This window comes from Chiloscyllium punctatum, chromosome 30, assembly GCF_047496795.1.
Source record: "Chiloscyllium punctatum isolate Juve2018m chromosome 30, sChiPun1.3, whole genome shotgun sequence".
Taxonomy (NCBI): Eukaryota; Metazoa; Chordata; class Chondrichthyes; order Orectolobiformes; family Hemiscylliidae; genus Chiloscyllium; species Chiloscyllium punctatum.
In genome coordinates this window covers 62,899,859-62,917,107 of record NC_092768.1, presented here as the reverse complement: position 1 = coordinate 62,917,107, position 17,249 = coordinate 62,899,859, and the positions used below count along the sequence as shown (strand labels likewise).

At 43.5% G+C, this 17,249-nt stretch overlaps 2 non-coding genes across 2 annotated transcripts; both read left to right on the top strand.

Moving 5' to 3' along the window:
• Window positions 1-569: 569 nt before the first annotated feature.
• Window positions 570-651, top strand: trnas-uga (transfer RNA serine (anticodon UGA)). Its single transcript has one exon. It is a non-coding gene; the product is annotated as a tRNA-Ser (tRNA).
• Window positions 652-16,347: 15,696 nt separating this feature from the next.
• Window positions 16,348-16,429, top strand: trnas-aga (transfer RNA serine (anticodon AGA)). Its single transcript has one exon. It is a non-coding gene; the product is annotated as a tRNA-Ser (tRNA).
• The last annotated feature ends 820 nt before the right edge of the window (window positions 16,430-17,249 follow it).

The window sequence follows — 17,249 nt, the reverse complement described above, 5'->3', positions numbered from 1 at the left end:
GGACTTGATGACTCTAGAACAACCGCAAAAATGTTGCAAATAATTCCGTCAAGACGATTTCAAGTTCCAAATGTTCGGTCAATCTTCCTCTCTTGTGCTCACAAGTTCATTACCTGTTGTCCGAACTTACGGATTAGTTGCTGGATCCATTCCTGTAAATTGGTTCTGCATTCTTTCTAATTCCGATTTTTTTTAACGAATGTCGCTAGTGTTTATGGACTTAGCATCAACATTTCTAATACCATATTTCGATGAATATTGAAACACAACTTTAGCACCAGATAATGAGCAATTGAGTCAAAATCGATCGGACGCAGTGAGACAATGATCCTCTCTTCGTGTGGTGTACATCCGTGACTCTATAATTCAACGAAGAATCATTCCCACAACTTCAGCTGTGTCAGGATCTAGTTTGCGGTGAAAGCCTGTCAATCTGCTAAGGTAACGTTCGTCTGGGTGTCTGCAAAGGATTTGGTGAAATCTTTGGGTCTTGACAATTTGCTCTTCAAACAAAGTACATATTTCATGACTTAAGTTCTTTTAATATGAAAATTAGCCACTTTCCTGCAGCTGTGATGGCCGAGAGGTTAAGGCGTTGGATTTGAAATCCAATAGGGTCTCCCTGCGCAGGTTCGAATCCTGCTCACAGCGTTGAATCTTTTAAAAGTCATTAATTCCTTTGCAGAATTTGGGTTTCGTGGAGCTTGAGCTTTGCATTCAATCGAAAGTAAATTTTCAACTGTGAAGAATCCGAAGTAATTTCAAGACGTCTAATTGAATAAATTATATGTCGAGACACAAAAAGTAATCAACTTCCAACACGAATCAGTTTCAAAACATTTGTTGAACTATCGTGAAATTTGGATGTTCGGGGGGGGGGGTGGGGGAGGTGGAATTAAGCAAAACAAGAAGCAATGCAATTTACCTGCAGGTGATGAGTTTTTTTTAGGATCAGTTGAAAGTCAAGCTGAGAAAGTTCAACCTAATTTACAACTGACTCTCAAGGCCAATAATCTATTATATCAGCAGTCAATGAATTAGAAAAAGCAACTCCATGTGTGGAAAGGAACTCGACTGATCCAGGTTCCTGGCTTGAGGTGTGATAAGGCAAGGCGATATCAGCGGAGTAGAATTTTCTGGAAATATTAGAAATGGAATGTTAACGGGCTTCTGCTGTCCACATTCGTAAGAAACTGTGCATTAAGAACTGAATTTGAAAATTAACGATGAAAATCAGACTTAGCCCTCTGCTTGTGGGGTAGCATTGTTCAGAGCAATAGGTTGTTGTTGAGGCTAAAATTGACCAAAATAATCGATGGGGATCTTATCCACGACCTTCGTTGGAGCAGTTGGTGTGGAGAGCTCACATGAAGAACCAAATACCAATTATTCATCTTGGCTATCTGAATTGCTTAGTTCAACATACTACCAGTTTAATGTAAAAACCTTTGCTCTCAGAGCTAGATATTTTCATGTCAGCATGTTCCGATCTGAGAAGATACTCCATGAAGTAGATGTGACTTAAATTTTGACTATAACGTCAGAGATGTTGACACATTTCTGCCCCAAAACAGCACTACCATTGGTATCAAATCAAACTGAACAAAGAACTAGTTCACTTAGACATTTCCTGTCTGCAGACTCTGCCAATGGACCGTTCAGGCCCGATGTAGGAATAGGGCGTGGTGACATCTGTTGGCAAGTGGATCACTTCATTCTTGCTCACGATCCATAAACCGCAATTCATTTTGAACTTCTTAGCCATCAGCATGATAAGTGGTACATAATGCATAGGTTTGCTTCTCGAAAGAAAGAGCGAAATCTTATTCAATGCAGACGCAAATTCGAGTTGTCCCTGGTCGACCAGACAACAGATATCGCGAAACAAAGTGAATACAGAAAACAATCAATGTTTTCTGGGAGTCAAAAAGATGTACTTGGAGAACGGAAACATATATTTGGAACTAAAGTCACATACCACTTTCAGACTAAATTTTCTTGAACCGTTATCTTAATTTGACCTTCATGTCCACCGTTGCTGCAAAAATTATCTTAACAACTCAGAACTTTGTGTTCTTTGATATTGTCTCCTTCATGTTTCTATTGATTTTGAAACTAAAAACGGGCAATAGTAATGCACCCTATTTCACTTGCAAAGATCAGAAGAAGATCAATTTATAAGAGAACAGAAATAAAGCTACGTCTGTCTTTCGAGAGAAAACACAGTTACCATTTCGACTCCAAGAAGTCTTCTTCAGAAGTCAGCGCAATGAACTCGAAATAGTAGACCGAAAACGAAAAGAAGCCATAATGCCGCGAATACACCCCCCGCAAGCGCATCAAGTCCTACTCGAATATGCTGTATTACTACTCTCAACATCAGTGGAGAACGGAACAAAGCTCATTCTGCAGTTGTCAACCTGGTATGACGTAGTTTGTAAAGTCAGAAACATGATTCGGTAAAAAGCGGGATGAAAGCGGGATATCAGAAGTCTGAAAAAAGCAAGTGCGTGCTTTGCTTTGAAGAAGGTTGGCAGTGATGAAAATGGAGATTAACTCCAGTGAGGGGGGGCTTCATTAATCCTCAGAATCGTTGCAACACACAGCAATTCTTTTTGCTGGGTTTCTGTTCTGCCATTTTATAATCACGACTGCTGTCGGGTTTGGTTTCCATTCCAGGCTTAGGTGACTGCCTGATGGAAGTTTGTACATTCGCCCAATTTCTGTGTGGTAGCTCTGGTTTGCTGCCACATTCTGAACATTTGCAGGTTATTTGGATTCACCATTGAACGCACACGGTTCCAGAGACAGTGATGAGGAGAGTGTCTGGATAGGACGTACTTCAGAGGATTTTAGTGAACTTGAATAGACAGAGTGGGGTAAGTCTGCTGTTTCCTGGGTGAGCTACATGGACAGAGAGGGGTCAGGGTATTCTTCCCTGAGGGAGAGACATTGACAGAGTTGGATTAGTTGCTCTTACCTGTGTCAGTCACACAGATACAGAAGGGTCAGTCTGCCCTTCCCTGGGCGAATTTCTTTCACAGAGTGGTGACAGTCTGCTCTTCCCTGACTGAGTGAAACAGAAAGAGCGGGGTTAGTATTCTCTTCCCTCGATAATTTATGTTGACAGTCTGGCTTCCGTCTGTTCTTCTCTGGCGAGTTATATTGGTAGAGTGGGGTTAGTGTTCATTCATTGGGTGAGTGCCATAGACAGAATGGGATCAGTTCAGTCTGCTCTTCCCTGAGTGAATGACATTTACAGAGTGGGGTCAGACTGCTCTTCAGTGAATGACTTTTATTGACCGTGTGGGATCCGTCTGCAGAGTTACACTGAGAGTGTGGGGTCAGTCTGTCCTTCCTTCGGTGAGTAACACTGACTGAGTGGCGTCAGTTTGCTCTTCCCTCAGTGAGTTACATTTACAGAGTGGTATCAGTCTACTCTTTCCTGTGCGAGTTACATTGAGAGAGTGGTGTCAGTCTGTTTTTCATGGAGTGAGTTATTTGGACAGTGTGGAATCAATCTGCTCTTTCCTGGGTGAGTTGCATTGACAGAATGCGGTCAGTCTGCAATTTCCTAGTTGTGTTAAAGTGATCTCGTGAGGTCAGGGTGCTCTTCTCTGGTTGAGTCTCATTGACAGATTGGGCTTCATCTGCTCTTCCCTGGGAGAGTCACATTAACAGAATGGGGTCAGTCTGCTCCTTTCTGAGTGAGTAATATCACAGAGTGCACTCAGTCTGTTCTTCCCTGGGTGAGCTACGTTAAGAGAGTGGTGTTAGTCTGCTCCTCCACGGGCGTGTTACTTTCTCAGAGTCGTGACAGTCTGCTCTTCTCTATCTGAGTTTAACAGCAAGTATGGTTTCATTACTGTCTTCGCTGGATGATTCACATAGACAGAATGGAATAATCTTCTCTTCTCTGAGTGAGTTACTTTGACAGAGTGGGTTCAGGCTCGTCTCCCTGCTTGTGTTTCATTGACAGAATCAGATCAGGCTGCTCTTTCCTGGATGAGTGACAGAGACAGAATGGGTACAGCCTGCTCTTCTCTGAGTGAGTTACGTTGACAGAGTAGCATCAGTCTGCTCTTTCTTGTGTAAATTTTACTGACTGAGTGGTGTCACTCTGCCATTTACTGGGTGAGTTACATATAAAGTGTTGGGTCAGTCTGCTCTTCCCTGGATGACTAACATTGACAGAGTGGCGCCAGTCTACTCTTCCCTGGCTGAGTTACATGAACAGAGTGCGGTCAGGCCATAATTTCCTCGTTGAGTTACATTGATCGTGTGATGTCAGACTTCTGTCCCCTGGTTGAGTTACATTGACAGAGTGGGATCCATCTGCTCTTCCCTGGGTGGGTTACGTTAGCTGTTTGGGGTCGGTCTGCTTTCCGCAATCCAGGAACTCCATCTCTAGCGGTTTCTTGTCAGTACCTCCATACTAAGGATTTGAGAAGTTAGCAAAAGTAACTCGTCCCTTCCATCTTTGGGATAATTAGGGATGGGCAGTGAATCTTATCTCATTGAAAGACAACTGTGTCCCAGAAATGCATTTCTAATAATTGCATGTTCTAATTCGAAACTGCAAGCGGTCGGGAATAACTTGAGGCGAGGTGCAGGGTAGAATAATTAAAGTCAAATGCACTGATGCCTAGGAGACATGATACAAGATGTGAGTGTGGAGCTAATGGTGCAAGGCTCAGTGTCAGTGCTATTGGTTCAGCATTTATTGCTCACTGTTCGCAATGACTCACACACCACTGCTGTCAATTCACAACAATGAGCCTGTTCATCTTGGTTTGAAAATCCCTGCGTGTGTATTAACGTGGTTAATGGGACGCGAGAGGAGATGAGCACATCTTCTTTATTCTGTCAGTTGAAACAGACGAAAATATCTGTTGGATGCCAATGCAAGAGGATACTGTCTTTTTCTGTGCCTTTTTAGTGGGGCATGCTAGCATTGAAATGTCTGTTTTTGCAAAAGCAGAGTTTGATTGCCATTCATACTGAGCAACATTAATACAGAAAACGCGTTTTCGAATTCCTGTGATCAAGTGGTTCAGGCATTGCACATATGGACGAGAAATCTGGCTTTTAACGTGGCGTCATGGCCTAGCTGGTGAAAGCAGCTCCCATCACACTGGTGACTGCTCATTGTATTGAAAGCTCGTTATTTCTTGCAAGTATTGTGTTGTTGATCGAGGAACTCAGTGTCCTGTTTGAATTGCTGTGCATTCTAATTTCGCGTTCCGGCTTCATTTTCCTGGTTTAAATCCAGTAGTGTAGGTTGCTCTTTTTAACTATATTTTAACCTGGAGATTCTTCCCGCAGTTCCACAAGCACTTCTGCTTCTCATCCTCTTATTCTCATTCCTTCATTCCCAGTTTTGTGGAAATTAAGTGGTGAGGCAGGAGACACTGCAGCATTCCCGGGAAATGTTGTGGTAATGGCACTGACACCACGACATGATCACCCTCATTCTCTGCTGTCACCATTCATTCGTTGTACACCAACAGTAAATGCATCGTTGTTCTTCTTCAGCTGTCATGTAATTACTTTCTTTTTCTGTTGGATAAGGAATTCAAGTTTAACTTCGAAAGGGTCTTTAGATTTTGAGGAAGAAATGTCTCCTTGCCTCAGGTCGAAGTGACAGACGCATTATCCAGAGAATGTGAGACTACTTCGACCGACTCCAGCCAGGCGTCAGAAAGCCTCTCAGCAGTTCGAATCTCAAACTGTCTCTGAATGTCAGGCTTTTCAAGAGCAGAAATGGGAAATGAGGGATATGGTGAGCCAGAGAGTCGGAGAATGTGAACAAGGCCCAGGAGGATACAGAGACAAATATAGAAAAAACAAAGACACATATTGAGGCAGACACTGAAAGAAACAATTCTCCATTCGGCGTGACTGCTAAATAACGGAAACTAAAAGGAAATGTAGCCATTAAAACATAGCCTTCCACCAGCTCAGGAAAATGAAAGTAACATGACAGCTGATTAAGTCCTTTTAAGATTGTAAATTCGATGTTTGTAAGCTCAGGAGTGATTTTCATAAATATCCTGATTCGACAGGTAAGATTATCATTTTCCCAACAGTATAATCTAGAAATCTATAAGTAACCTGATTCCTGTCTATCTTAAGGAAAAAAAACTGTTTCTCTCCACAGATGTTGCCAGTTGTAGCGGTTTCTCTATCAATTCTCGTTTTTAGATCATATTTCCAAAACCTGTATCTTTGTGATTTTTGATAACCTGGCACAAAACCAAGCATTACCAGGTTCGGACCAGTGGTAAGAAATACTGGTACCACGATATATTTATACAATAAAACATGCATTCCCTGTCCAAGAATAGTACCAACACTATTGTGGATAGAGTTCCAATTCCGAACTACGAGATTACACGGAATGAAGACAGACGCTCTTGCACTTATTCTCAATGAAATGGATTTTCCATTTAATTTCTGATCAGTTCCCCTGCAGATTGGTTTCTACTCGTCTTCAAGTTTTGCAGAATGGAAAATCCAATTTGGCCCATGGTGCAGTCTGGTTTAAAGACATTCATCTATTCTATTCCCAGTTTCCAGCTTTGGTCCATAATCTTATGTGTTCTGATGCTTCCAGTGCAAATGGCAGTGAGGTTCTCGCTTTGATCTTAGATGACACAACAATGGGATTGAAGTTTGACATACTCACACTGTGTTATTACCCACGTCGTGTCTCCCACAGAAAGAGAGACACAGACACATTCGCCAAGAATCGCAATAACGTCATATTCCCAGGCACCAACCTAAGCCCTAAGTTCATCTGTCTATATTCCATGTATTAAAGTAGATGCATTTCAGGCCACCAGTTCTTTTGCATTTATCTGCTCTCTGCCTAATCTTCCCATTATTAATACTATCTTCCAGATTCTCAGCGTTTCCAGTTTCCACCTCACTGCCAACCTGTTTAATCTTGTGGTTCCCAGTCCCCTGCCACATTAGTATAAAACCTCCCCAACAGCAGTAGCAAAAACTCCCGAAAGGACATACGTTCCCGCCTGTTTCAGATGTAGGTCGTCAATTTTCTTATAGTCTCACATTCCCCAGAACTGGTCACAAAATCCAATAAATCTGAAACCCGCCCTGCAGCACCATTCCTCAACTCACGTGTTCACCGTGCCGTTTCTTAATTCATTTCTACGCTGGCAGTCACATGGCACCGGCAGTAATCCCGAGATTACTACCTTTGAGGTCATCCTCTTTAATTTCTATCCACGCTCCCTGAATTCTCCCTGCAGGTCCACATCTCGTTTTTTTTTCGTTGGTGCCTGTATGCACCAAGTCAACTGGCTGTTCACGATCCCCTTTTCGAATGCTCTTCAGCCGATGGGCGACATCCCTGGCCTGAGCACCTGGGAGGCAACATAACTCTCCAAAATTGCTGATGCTCCACAGTGAGTCCACCCGCAGTTCCAGAGTGGCCACGCGGTAAAACAAGTGCTGCAGCTGGACACACGTCTTGCAAGTGTAAGTTTAGAAAAGCTTTACAAGGATTTGCAAGGTTTGCAGTGCTTGGACATGAGAACAAAACTGAATAGGCTTTGTCAGATTCCCAGGAGCTTCAGGGCTTAGATATGGACACACAGAAGCTTATAAAATCATGAGGAAGACAGGCAGAGGAAATAGTCAGGGAGCACTTCTTCACAAGACACGCGAGTTCAGATCTACATAGCAAATGTCTCATGTGAGAGAGGAAAGTTTTAAAAGGGATGTGAGGGACACATGTTTTTCACACAGAACTTTTGTGTGTGGAATGAATTGCCACATTTAGTGGCAGAGTCTGGTGCACTCACAACATTTCAAAGGCATCTGAATGGGTTTATAGACAGCAAGACCTCGGAGAGATAAGGCACAAATATTGGCAGAAATGTATGGATTAATTTCGGTTATCTATTCAGCAAGGGCAAGTTGGATCGCGGGATTTGTTTCCATGCTCGAAAAGTCTGAGATGCTCCAGCCACCGGCAACGGTTTGAATACACCATTTGCAAAAAAATGCATGATGTTTGTAACTCAGCCAGCGAGTTTGGCTATTTTGTTTGGAGGGTGGATGAGCCCAACCGATCTAGAGATTAAGGTTTTCCGGATATTTACTGCCAATGACGATTCTTCTTGACACTTTCCCAAGTTCGCCATCAGAGATATTGGCTGAAGAAAAATATCTCACATATCTAATTACCCACTTTGCTCTCCAGCGAATCCACAAACTGACAGCTCTTATTGTGGAACAGAATCAAAACTGAAAAGGCAGTACCATGATCAGACACACCGAAGCTTAAGTGCTGTCTGTGAGGCACTGTGAGTCGTCTCTGACATGAACTGCTCGCACAAATAACAGCGAGGCAATTCAAAACCTACTGGAGATTTAGTGTATTGCCAAGTCCCAGAAAGTGCTCAAGTATCGTAAAACAAAACACAACAACGAACCATTAAAAGTGAACATTTCCAATTATATCCGTGATTAAATTAGGCCATCAATGTGCCGGTGCCCCCATGTGATCGAGAGAGACAATCACCTTTATCCCTCACCAGGACAGTAATGAAGGAAATGAAAGTATAGCAACTTTTCACATCGCGATAGCCCACCTTTTCGCCACAACATCAAAAAACGGCAAAGAGATTCAATGCAGGATCGTCTTTCGAAATAACGATGAAATAACTATGTCTATTCACTTTCAGAGTAAATGGGGAACAACACAAGTTGTCTGGAATATGAATAACCAACATAGACGACTTTGGTCTCAGATTCTACTGATGCACAGACCTTGGGTGTACCTTGGGTGATTGCCCTACACCCAGAAATCTTCTGGCTGCCTTCTGTTTGCCCTGTCACATTAAACTTGTGCTGCTCTAATCGAATTTGTAGTTCTTGCCATTTGTCCGTATTGCTACTAGGGATAGCTGGTCGTGGCAACTCGTGACTGCCACACAAATTCTTTGTCAAAATTGGATAGTCCCACAACGTGATTCGCAGTGCACGAACTTCGCAACGAGGATATGCCACGCAACAAGTTAAAAAGCACGCTTCCATTTATTAAAATAAGTTTCTGGGAACTGACAGCCAGATTCCTCCTTACACTCGGAATTATGACAACACATAAACCAACAGCCTCTCTATGAGACAAGTGACCAATGCCCATCTTGTGCCAGACAAACGTAGTTGACAAGATTGCACGCAGGGACTGCACAGAAAACTATAGAGGAGAAGCAGACGACCATCGAGCTGCATTCATGCAGTTCAGTTACCCTGTAAACCCCATGCACAGCTGTTCCTTGTAGGTACACACAGGGCACTGAGTGTCTCTGACTCCGGGACTTGGAACTCTGATTATATGACCGTCTGCAGCACTGGTTACTTCCTTGTGTGAGGTCACTCCCGATGGAACATATGTAAAACACGTATTTGAGAAATACGTCCAAAATAGTACCCAAGAGATGTATTTCTGTTGTGTCTCTAGTCCTGTTCCTGACATGACATCCAGCATTGTACTTATTGAGTGCTTCCTGACGGTTCGGTGCATGCTTCCGTGATCGCATTGTGTGCAGTAACCTGCGTTTTAGCTGCAATTACGTGCGTTTGAAACCCAGGACCACCGGCCTCTATTTTGTTTTCCTCTTATCGTGCGCAATTGCAACACAGTAAACGATCAATTAATATTGGGAAATGGCATACACAGGCGTGTGAAAAGCCCAGTTTCCGTGGCAATTCTGCAATGGTTAGAGATTACTTTGATTCAGGAGATAAGGATGGAAAGTGTGTTTGAGTAGAGATGAGGAACATTGAGGAAAGAGGAAACCAGCTGGTGGAGCTTACAAGAACACTAACAGTAAGCATAGTGTAAAAAAAAAGACAGGAAAAAATACCGCCTGTGAATGATAAAAGAAGGCAAGAATCATGGGAGGCATTCATTTCCCTTCTTACTCTCCCGTTTGAGATTGTAAAGAAACTTTGAAGAAAAACAATCGAAAAGTTATATATGCCCCATCGAACAAAGTGTGCTGTACCTTGGTCATTGATTACTGTAGATTAGAATACTTACAATGTGCAAACAGGCCATTCGGCCCAGCAACTCCACATCGAACCGCCCGAGCCCAAATGCATTCCTCTCCTTTAACCCTGTCAATTCAGCACCGCCATTTCAACTAATCGGTACATTTTTGGAATGTGGGAGAAAACCAGAGCAAGCGCACGCAGCCACGGGGAGAATGTGCAAACTCCACACATGCAGTTGCTTGAGGTGGGAATTGACCCTGACTCTGTGGCATTGTGAAACAGCAGCGCTCACGATGGTGTCAGCGTGAGATGGGATTTATTTGCCTTCTTTAATTGGGAAAATTCTCTGTCATTGTGAGCATCTGGAAAGACCAGTTCCCTCGCCAGAAAAAGAAATGAATATGTCATTAACCTTTGTTTGTTTCATGTCCAAGAATACTCAGATCAATAGCTCCTTTCAATGAATAATCTTGACTCAATTTGGCTGCAAATATCTTTTCCTAACTTTGTGTTTTTCTTCTTTTACATTGGTGTCTCGCATCTTACAAATGACAGCAAAGGTATGAAAGGAGATGGAAGCATTTAACTCATCAAGTCAGCGGCAGCTTTCAATGAGATCACGGCTGATTGGGTCAGTGCTCAAGGGTGCGGTGCTGTCTGTAGTCATGGCCGAGTGGTTAAGCAAATGCATTGCAGGAAGATTCAAATCAAGCTGATGATAACAACGGCTCGTTTTGAGCCGCTAATTTGCAGTGAAGTGGCGGCGCCAAGAAAAGGTGTCACGCAGCTCGTCTAATTCCACATCCTGAGCTCGAAATGACCATATGTCTCTCACTGAGTTTCGGCAGGGTCTTGCTTAGACGACATCATGACACGTTTTCACTGGAGTGGATCATGAAATCGCGTCGGGACTGTGAATAAAACGATGGAAACTTCCAGCAGAGAAGGAGGCGACCCTGAAGCAGGCAGCTGAGGACAAATGTTTCTCCTTTGCCAGTGAAAGGCACGGCTGCACAAATTGGAAACTTCGAAGTGAAGCAGTGTTGGTGATTATCTTCGCTGCTTGTTCACCTTTTAAATTCTGATTCCGTGAAAGTCCATGGCATTACATATCGAGAATCTGCCAACGTTCATCTGGACTCTGGGACAATGAAAAACACTGGAACACACAAGACACTATTCAAATATTGACTGGGATCACTACAGTACGAGTACTATAGATGGTTCAGTTTTTGTCGAATCCTGCTGACTCCGTTATGAATGCTTTCCTGCTGGAACAATTCAACGTTCAGAAAGCCTGTTTGGAAACCAGGCCTGTAATTTGATTAGACTTGAGAAACTCGAGTTCTTTATCAGAAATGCTCCACATTTAAAACATTATCTTTGTTTCTCTTTCCAGATACACTGCTCGACACATCGGATTTCTGCAGTTGTTATTGAACGCCCTGAGCAGAAGTGCTGCTTTTCATTACATTCCTCTCATCCCTTGTCCTCTGTTCTCTGACTCTGGTCATTGGCAACACTTCTTCCTGCTAGTCAGAGTGCTCATTCCCCACTGCTCCCTCTCCCATCATTACAAGTAACCGCAGGAAACTGCCACTTAACCATCTTTGTTCCAAAGTGAAACTCACCAGCCTAGTAACTCTCTCCACCAAACGGGATGTCTCATCGCTGGACATGGTGCAAGCCAGAGGATTGTGAAGAGGTACTGTGAAAATATTGTCAGTTGGCAGCTGGAAAAATGTTTAGGAAGCAAACCATATAATTTAGGCTCCAGCTTTGGAAATCTTGAGAAACTCTTTGGGAAATGGAATCAGAGGAGATTGAAGAAGTGTAAATTGTCAGTCCGAGAAGAGGAAGGGACATTGACTCTGATGTTCTCGACACAGGAACTGATCTGAGACACTGAAAGAATTCTCGCTCCCGTACGTGAGGAATACAAACTTCATCTGGACTGTGGGACAATGAAAAACTCTGGAACACTCAAGACAATATCCAAGTATTGACTGAGATCACTACAGTACGAGTACTATAGATGTGTCAGTTTTTGTCCAGTGTGTGCGGGAGGGCTTCCTGACACAGTATGTAGACATGCCTTCAAGGGAAGAAGCCACTTTGGATTTAGTACTGGGTAACGAGCCTGGCCAGGTTTTAGATTTGGAAGTAGGTGAGCACTGTGGAGACAGCGATCACAATTCTCTCAGGTTTACTTTCGTGATGGAAAGGGATAGGTCCCCTCCACGGAGCAAGAGTTTCAGCTGGTGGAAGGGAAATCACGATGCAATGAGGTAAGATTTAGGAAACGTAGAATGGGTTAGGAAACTGCAGAGGGTGAGCACATTAAAATGTGGAGCTTATTTAAGGAAAAGCTCCTGTGTGTCCTAGATTTGTATGTACCTGTCAGGCAGGGAGGAAGATATAGAACGCATGAGTCGTGGTTTACTAAGGAAGTGGAATCCCTGGTCAAGAAGAACAAGAAGTCTTATGTTATGACAAAACGTGAAAACTCAGTTAGAGCGCTCGAGGGTTCCAACGATATCAGGAAAGACCTAAAAAGAGAGCTGAGAAGAGCCAGGAGGAGACATGAGAAGTTGTTGGCAGATAGGATCAGGGTTAACGCTAAGGCTTTCCATAGGTATGTCAGGAATAAAAGAATGACGAGAGTTAAATTTGGGACAATCAAGGATCATCGTGGGAAGTCGTGTTTGGAGTCAGTGGAGATAGAGGAAGCACTAAATAAATATTTTTCGACAGAGTTCGCTATAGATAATGAAAATGTTGGCGAGGAAGATACAGAGATACTTGCGTCTAGACTAGAAGAGATTGAGGTTCACAAGGAAGAGATATTTGAAATACTGCAGAGTGTGAAAATAGATAAGTCAGCTAGACCGGATGGGATCTATCTGATGTTGTTTAGCAAATGCACTGCAGGAAGTTACAAATCAAGCTGATGCTAACGTCGGCTCGTTTTGAGCCGCTAATTTGCAGTGAAGTGGCGGCGCCAATAAAAGGTGTCACGCAGCTCGTCTAATTCCACAACCTGAGCTCGAAATGACCAGATGTCTCTCGCTGAGTTTCGGCAGGGTCTTGCTTAGACGGCACCATGACACGCTTTCACTGGAGTGGATCATGACATCGCGTCGGGACTGTGAATAAAACGATGGACACTTCCAGCAGAGAAGGAGGCGACCCTGAAGCAGGCAGCTGAGGACAAATGTTTCTCCTTTGCCAGTGAAAGGCACTGCTTCACAAATTGGAAACTTCGAAGTGAAGCAGTGTTGGTGATTATCTTCGCTGCTTGTTCACCTTTTTAATTCTGATTCCGTGAACGTCCATGGCATTACATATCGGCATTCTGCCGTTGGTCAGCGCGTCTATTGGGCCAGTGGCGTGATGGATAACGTGTCTGACTTCGCATCAGAAGGTTGTAGGTTCGAGACCTATCTGGCTCGAGGGCAATGTCTCTCTTTAACTGTGCCCCACGTTGACACTCCCCTGTGAAGTCCTGCCGGGCGTTGCTTATGTGCTTCCGCGTTTAAAACTTGCATTTGTCCTATTGTCCATTTCAAATTCCAGCTCACCACAACGGAGACCTCTGTCGCTTTGGGGGGATCTTTCTGTGTGTCTCCCTTTGTGGGTGAAAATGAGCATGAGTTCCTCAAAAGAGTTACGAGTCGTTGTGGAAGTGTCATACATCTGCCCCATTATTGTGCCATTTAAGAACACAGGATAAAGTCATTGACATTTGCCCTGGGAACATTAGAACACACGAGACTTTAGGCCAAAGTTGGAAACTGCGACTGGAACAGATGGCTCTCTGATTAGCCGCAATGCACACAGGCGGAATGTCCTTTTGCCACTTTGTAAATCTCCGAAGACAAGTTGAAAATAATCTGCAACGAAAATGATCATAAAAGGTGTTTTATTTACACTAAATACGATAGTATCTATCGCCTTGTCTTGTTATTTACTTGTGAAGATTCGGTACTCTCAGCACCGTGGCCCGGATCGTATTCCCGCTCATGGAATGGTTGTATTGTTGAGCTAACATGTCGGTGTCCCAGTACTTCTGCCGATTTCCCGATGCCAGCAGGTCATTGGTTTTGTCCAAAACATGATGAATGTTAACATAATACAAATAGCTGCAGTTGCTGGAAATCTGAGCTAAAAACGAAAATTGTTTGCGGAACGCAGAAAGACTGGCAACAGAAACATCGACTTTCCTGCTCCTCGGATGCTGCTGTGCTTTTCCAGAATTTTCTGATCTAAAATCAGGTTTCCAGCATCTGCAGTCCTCACTTTTGCCGAGTTCTTTCAGTGTCGCTGGTTCCCAATTCAAGAACTCCGTCTGTAGCGGTTTCATGTCTGTACCTCCATGCTGTGGAATTGGAGAGTGAAGAAAAGTAACTCGCCCCCTCCATCTCTGGGGTAATTAGGGGCTGAAAGTGAATCGTATCACATTGATTTCTTGGGAAAGATGCTGGAGTCTATTATAAAGGATGAAGTTACGGCACATCTGGATAATAGTAACAGGATAGGACAGAGTCAGCATGGATTTATGAAGGGGAAATCATGCTTGACTAATCTTCTTGAATTTTTTGAGGATGTAACTCGGAAGATGGACGAGGGAGATCCAGTGGATGTAGTGTACCTGGACTTTCAGAAAGCTTTTGATAAAGTCCCACACAAGAGGTTAGTGAGTAAAATTAGGGCGCACGGGATTGGAGGCAAAGTACTAGATTGGATAGAGAATTGGTTGGCTAATAGGAAACAAAGGGTAGTGATTAACGGCTCCATTTCGGAATGGCAGGCAGTGACCAGTGGGGTTACGCAGGGATCCGTGCTGGGACTGCAGCTTTTTACAATATATGTAAATGATATAGAAGATGGTATCAGCAATAACATTAGCAAATTTGCTGATGACACAAAGCTAGGTGGTAGGGTGAAATGTGATGAGGATGTTAGGAGATTACAGGGTGACCTGGACAAGTTAGGTGAGTGGGCAGATGCATGGCAGATGCAGTTTAATGTGGATAAATGTCTGGTTATCCACTTTGGTGGCAAGAACAGGAAGGCAGATTACTACCTCAATGGTATCAAATTAGGTAAAGGGGCTGTTCAGAGAGATCTGGGTGTTCTTGTCCACCAGTCAATGAAGGCAAGCATGCAGGTACAGCCGGTCGTGAAGAAGGCTAATAGCATGCTGGCCTTCATAACAAGAGGGATTGAGTATAGAAGCAAAGAGGTGCTTCTGCAGCTGTACAGGGCCCTGGTGAGACCACACCTGGAGTACTGTGTACAGTTCTGGTCTCCAAATTTGAGGAAAGACATTCTGGCTATTGAGGGAGTGCAGCGTAGGTTCACGAGGTCAATTCCTGGAATGGCAGGATTGCCTTACACGGAAAGACTGAAGCGACTGGGCTTGTATACCCTTGAGTTTAGAAGACTGAGAGGGGATCTGATTGAAACGTATAGGATTATGAAAGGACTGGACACTCTGGCAGGAGGAAACATATTTCCGTTGATGGGGGAGTGCCGAACCAGAGGACACAACTTAAAAATACGGGGTAGACAATTTAGGACAGAGATGAGGAGAAACTACTTCACCCAGAGAGTGGTGGCTGTGTGGAATGCTCTGCCCCAGAGGGCAGTGGAGGCCAAGTCTCTGGATTCATTTAAGAAAGAATTGGATAGAGCTCTTAAAGATAGTGGAGTCAAGGGGTATGGAGATAAGGCAGGAACAGGATACTGATTAGGAATGATCAGCCATGATCATATTGAATGGCGGTGCAGGCTTGAAGGGCAGAATGGCCTACTCCTGCATCTATTGTCTATTGTCTATTGTCTATTGTCTATTGTCTGTCTATTGTCTATTGTCTATTGTCTATTGTCTATTGAAGTATATCTACAAGCGACTTAATCTCTGTCTTTTATTGGGAACCATCTCTTTCATTGTAACCATCAGGAATGACCATTTCGTTCGCTAAAAAAAGAAATGAATCTGTCACTAACCTTTGTTTGTTTCATGTCCAAGAATACTCAGATCAATAGCTCCCTTGATTACCTCTGCTGGTCATGTTCGCAAAGAGATCTAGCAAATTGCCAAGTGTGATTTTCCTTTCAATAAATAATTTTGACTCAATTTGGCTGCAAATATCTTTTCCTAACTTTGTGCTTTTCTTCTTTTACATTGGTGTCTCGCACCTTACAAATGACAGCAAAGGGATGAATGGAGATGGAAACATTTAACTCAAGTCAGCGGCAGTTTTCAATGAGATCACGGCTGATTTGGTCAGTGCTCAGTGTGTGGCATTGTCTGTAGTCATGGCCGAGTGGTTAAGGCGGTGGGTTAGAAGTCCTTTGGGGTTTCCCCACGTAGGTTCGAGTCCTGCTGACTACATTATGAATGCTTTCCTGCTGGAACAATTCAAAGTTCAGAAAGCCTGTTTTGCAAACCAGGCCTGTAATTTGATTAGACTTGAGAAACTCGAGTTCTTCATCAGAAATGCTCCACATTTAAAAGATTATCTCTGTTTCTCTTTCCAGATACACTGCTCGACACATCGGGTTTCTGCAGTTGTTATGGAACGCCCTGAGCAGAAGTGCTGCTTTTCATTAGATTCCTTTAATCCCTTGTCCTCTGTTCTCTGACTCTGCTCATTGGCAACACTTTCTCCTGTTCGTCAGAGTGCTCATTCCCCACTGCTCCCTCTCCCATCATTACAAACAACCGCATGAAATTGCCACTTAACCATTTTTGTTCCAAAGTGAACCTCACCAGCCTAGGAACTCTCTCCACCAAATAGGACTTTTCATCCCGGGACATGGTGCAAGCCAGAGGATTGTGAAGAGATACTGTGAAAATATTGTCAGTTGGCAGTTCGAAAAATGTTTAGGAAGCAAACCATATAATTTAGGCTCCAGCTTTGCAAATCTTGAGAAACTCTTTGGGAAATGGAATCAGAGGAGATTGAAGAAGTGTAAATTGTCAGTCCGAGTAGAGGAAGGGACATTGACTCTGATGTTCAAGGCACAGGAACTGATCTGAGACATTGAAAGAATTCTCGCTTCCGTACGTGAGGAATACAAACTTCATCTGGACTGTGGGACAATGAAAAACTCTGGAACACTCAAGACAATGTCCAAATATTGACTAAGATCACTACAGTAGGATTACAATAGATGGGTCAGTTTTTGTCCAGTGTGTGCGGGAGGGCTTC